A 5,202-nucleotide genomic window follows, 5' to 3' on the forward strand; every position below is an offset into this window, starting at 1 on the left:
AGCCTAATGTAAATGTTCCTCATACATTTGTCCCTTATCTTTGTCAAATTTCCTTCACTGAATTGGAATCCTTAATTTTGATGACTTACATCTAATCATTTTTGTTTTAGCTTTTACTCATGTGCTTTCCTTGATAATAATTCCCATCTTCTCTAGAGATCATGACTATTCTAACTTTTGTGAGAACAAGTACCTCCCTGTTCTTTCTAACCTAAGCATCTATGTGTGCATCCTCAAACAAGCTCACTTAATTATATTTTCAGAAATCTCCCACAAATAAATTCATACAACTTCAAATGTTCATTTCTGTTTCTTTAGCTCAACATTATGAGTGAATTTCATTCATGCAGCTGAATGTAGCTCAAGTTGTTAAGTGCATTGTTGTACAGTTTGTATTGTATAAAATTACAACATGTATCAGCACTTAAATATTTCTAAATTTTAATCTATTTCATTATTTATTTACTTATTTTTAATTAATTAATTTATTTAAGAAAGAAGACATTAACAAAATCATAGGATGGGGGTACAACTCCACACACTTCCCACCACCCAATCTCCATATCCCACCCCCTCCCCAGTAGCTTTCCCATTCTCTATCCTTCTGGGAGCATGGACCCAGGGTCCTTGTGGGTAGCAGAGGTGGGAGGTCTGGCTTCTGTAATTGCTTCCCTGCTGAACATGGACGTTGACTGGTTGGTCCGTACTCCCATTCTGCCTCTCTCTTTCCCTAGTAGGGTGTGTCTCTGGGGAAGCTGAGCTCCAGGACACATTGATGGGGTCTTCAGTCCAGGGAAACCTGGCCGGCATCTGGAACCTGGTGGCTGAAAAAGAGAGTTAACATACAAAGCCAAACAAATTGTTGAAGAATCATGGACCCAAAGGTTGGAATAGTGGACATGAAGTGTTGAGGGGTACTCACTGCAAACTCTAGTGTACTACTGCTTTCAGGTATATACTTGTCCTGGTTTATAGATACCCGTGAACATATGCTCAATCCCCTGGAACTTGATCTATATCTAGGTTTCGGGACTTTGTTGGGAAGTGAACCACCTGGGATGGAGTTAGAGAATACTATGAAAGGAAAGGTCTCACCCGAGTGATGGAGCTGAAGGGTTGTTGTTCCACACCAGAAGTCTCTGGACACAGTCTGAAGTGAAGCATGCTGGGGTGGTACTTGTTGCATTGATTAGGTTGCAATCAGCAGATACAATATTATTTGATAAGAATTGGGAGAAGCATATGGGAAAGTGGACCCTACCCTAGGGTCCCAGGACGGGGGGAAGTCTAGGCTCTATAGTGGAAATGTGAGCTTCCTTCTGTCTTAGGATTCAAGAAAACGATGGATTGTTACTGTTCTTATCACATTATTTGGTAATTTGGTTAACTTTGAAAAGTCCCTTTGTTAGACATACAATCATTTTTCCCCACTCATATTAATTAAATAGTGATTTATATGACTACAATTTAATAGGTCTGTATATAAACAGCATTCGTACCACCAAAAGCTTGTGTCCCATCCCACCGGCCCACCCCCACCCCACCCCACCCCCCACAGGCCCAAAAAGCCACATGTACACCCTGCCACTCACCTCAGGGTTTTTACTTTGGTGCCCTATTTTCTTTTTTTTTTTTTAATTTTTAAAAAATTTTTTATTTAAGAAAGGATTAATGAACAAAAACATAAGGTAGGAGAGGTACAACTCCACACAATTCCCACCACCCAATTTCCAAAACCCACCCCCTCCCATGATAGCTTTCCCATTCTCTAGCCCTCTGGGAGCATGGACCCAGGGTCGTTGAGGGTTGCAGAAGGTAGAAGGTCTGGCTTCTGTAATTGCTTCCCCGCTGAACATGGGCGTTGACTGGGTGGTCCATACTCCCAGTCTGCCTCTCTCTTTCCCTAGTAAGGTGTGTCTCTGGGGAAGCTGAGCTCCAGGACACATTGGTGGGATCTTCAATCCAGGGAAGCCTGGCCAGCATCCTGGTGGCATCTGGAACCTGGTGATTGAAAAGAGAGTTAACATACGAAGCCAAACAATTTGTTGAGCAATCATGGATCCCAAGCTTGGAATAGTGGAGAGGAAGTGTTAGGGAGGTACTCACTGCAAACTCTAGTGTACTACTACTTTCAGGTATATATTTTGCAGTAGTTTATGGATACGTGTGAACATAAGCTCTCTCTCACAGAAACTGGTGTATATCTAGGTTATGGGACTTTGTTAGAAAGTGAACCACCTGAGATAAATTAGAGTGTACTATAAAAGGAAAGTTCTCACCTGAGTAATGAAGCTGAAGGGTTGTCATTCCACACATGAAGTCTCTGGACACAGTCTGAGGTGAAGCATGTTGAGCTGGCAATCATTGAGTTGGTTAGGTTGTGATCAGCGGATGCAATATTATTTGGTTTGGATTGGGAGATGCATATGGGAAAGTGGGCCCTATCCAAGGGTTCCAGGACTGGGGGAAGTATGGGCTCTATAGTGGAGATGTGAGGTTCCTGCTGTCTGAGGGTTCAAAAAGACAATCGATAGTTAATGTTATCATCACATTATTTGGTAATTGGGTTAACTTTGAAAAGTCCTTTTGTTATGGTTTGCTGTACAGTATCCAGTATCTTGTATATAGCTGTGCTGTTGGATGCTTCTAGTCTACTTGGTCTAGGCTTTTGAGAGAGTCCGCGTATCAAATATACAGCCTATATATTAAAAGGATTCAGTTGGTGTTTTGAGAAACTTTGAGACATACAACTGATTTTCCCCCTCTCATATTAATTAACTACTGATTTATATGTCTACATTTTGCTAGGAGTGTACATAAACACCATTCCCACCACCAAAGGACTGTGACCCATCCCTCCCGCCCACTCCCAATCCCCACTGGCCCAGGAAGCTACATGTCTACCCCTCACCACTGGGTTTTTACTTTGGTGCCCTACTTACAATTTGATCAGGTCCTGCTTTTAGTTTCCCTTTCAGATCTTCTTAATCAAATTCTGTTGATGAGTGGGATCATCCCATACTCATCTTTATATTTCTGACTTAGTTCACTTAACATAATTCCTTCTAGCTCTGTCCAAGATGGGTCAGAGAAGGTGGGTTCATTGTTTTTGATAGCTGTATAGTATTCCATTGTGTATATATACCACAGCTTTCTCAGCCACTCATCTGGTGTTGGGCACCTGGGTTGCTTCCAGGTTTTAGCTGTTATGCATTGTGCTGCTATGAACATAGGAGTACACACCTCTTTTTGGTTGAGTGTTATGGAGTCCTTGGGGTATAACCCCAGGAGAGGAATTACTGGATCATATGGAAGGTCCATGTCTAGCCTTCTGAGAGTTTTCCAGACTGCTCTCCACAGAGGCTGTACCAATTTACATTCCCACCAGCAATGTAAAAGGGTTCCTCTGTCCCCAAATCCTCTCCAGCATTTGTTGCTGCTGTCCTTTTTGATGTATGCCATTCTTACAGGAGTGAGGTGGTATCTTAGTGTTGTCATAATTTGCATTTCTCTGACAATCAGTGACCTAGAGCAGTTTTTCCTATGTTTGTTAGCCTTTTGGATCTCCTCTGAGGTGAATGCTTTGTTCATATCCTCTGCCCATTTTTGGATGGGGTCATTTGCTTTTTTGGGGCTAAGTTTGCTGAGCTCTTTATATATTTTGGTGATTAGTTTCTTCTCTTATATAAGGCATGTGAAGATCTTCTCCCATTCTGTGAGGGGTCTCTATGTATGTTTAATAGTTTCTTTGGATGTGCAGAAGCTTTTCAATTTGATGTAGTCCCATTGGTTTGTTTCTGCTTTAGTCTTCCTTGCAATTGGGTTTGATTCATCAAAGGTGTCCTTGAGGTGTAGGTGGGAAAGTGTTTTACCAATGTTTTCCTCTGAGTATTTGATTGTTTCTGGTCTGACATCTAGGTCTTTGATCCATTTGACGTTGATTTTTGTTTCTGGCTAGATAAAGTGGTTCAATTTCATTCTTCCGTATGTTTCAACCCAGTTTTCGCAGCACCATTTATTGAAGAGAGCCTCCTTTTTCCGTTTACTCCTTTGGGCCCCCTTATCAAAGATTAGATGCCCATAGGTGTTGGGATTTACTTCTGGGCTTTCAATTCTGTTCCACTGGTCTGTGTGCCTATTTTTGTTCCAGTACCATGCTGTTTTGATGATGATGGCTTTATAATATAGTTTAAGGTCTGTGAGTGTGATGCCTCCATTTCTGTTTCTTTTCCTCAAGATGGTTTTGGCAATTCTAGGTGTTTTCAGGTTCCAGATAAATGATTGTAGTGTTTGTTCTATTCTCTTAAAGAAGCTTGGTGGAACTTTGATGGGTATTGCATTAAATTTGTATATGGCTCTGGGGAGAATATTCATTTTGATATTTATTCTTCCAATCCATGAGCATGGGATATCTTTCCATTTCTTGTTATCAGTTTCTATCTCCTTGAGTAGCGACTCATAGTTCTCAGTATACAAGTCTTTCACTTCTTTGGTCAACTTTATTCCTAGGTATTTGATTGAATTTGCTGAAACAGTAAATGGGAGTGATTTCTGGATGTCTTCTTCTTCAGATTTAGTGTTTGCATAAAGAAATGCCACTGATTTTTGTACATTGATTTTGTAGCCTGATACCTTGCTATATTGCCTAATAACTTCCAGTAATTTTCTACTGGATTCTTTAGGTCTTTCTATGTATACTATCATATCATCTGTAAATAGTGAGAGCTTGACTTCTTCCCTTCCAATCTGTATTCCTTTGATTTCTTTCTCTTGCCTGATTGCTATGGCAAGAACTTCCAATACCATGTTGAAGAGTAATGGTGACAGTGGACAGCCCTGTCTAGTCCCCGAACTGAGGGGGAATGCTTTCAGCTTCTGTCCATTGAGTATGATGTTGGCTGTAGGTTTGCTATATATAGACTCCACTATCTTGAGGAATTTCCCATCTATTCCCATTTTTTGTAGAGTTTTGAGCATGAATGGGTGTTGGATTTTGTCAAAGGCTTTCTCTGCATCTATTGAGATAATCATGTGGTTTTTGGCTTTGCTTTTATTGATGTGGTGAATGACATTGTTTGACTTACGGATGTTGAACCAGCCTTGCATTCCTGGGATGAATCCCCCTTGGTCATGCTGAACAATCGTTTTGATGTGTTGCTGTATCTGGTTGGCCGAGATCTTGTTTAATAATTTGGCATCTAT

This window comes from Erinaceus europaeus, chromosome 8 (assembly GCF_950295315.1).
Source record: "Erinaceus europaeus chromosome 8, mEriEur2.1, whole genome shotgun sequence".
In the NCBI taxonomy this organism is placed as follows: Eukaryota; Metazoa; Chordata; class Mammalia; order Eulipotyphla; family Erinaceidae; genus Erinaceus; species Erinaceus europaeus.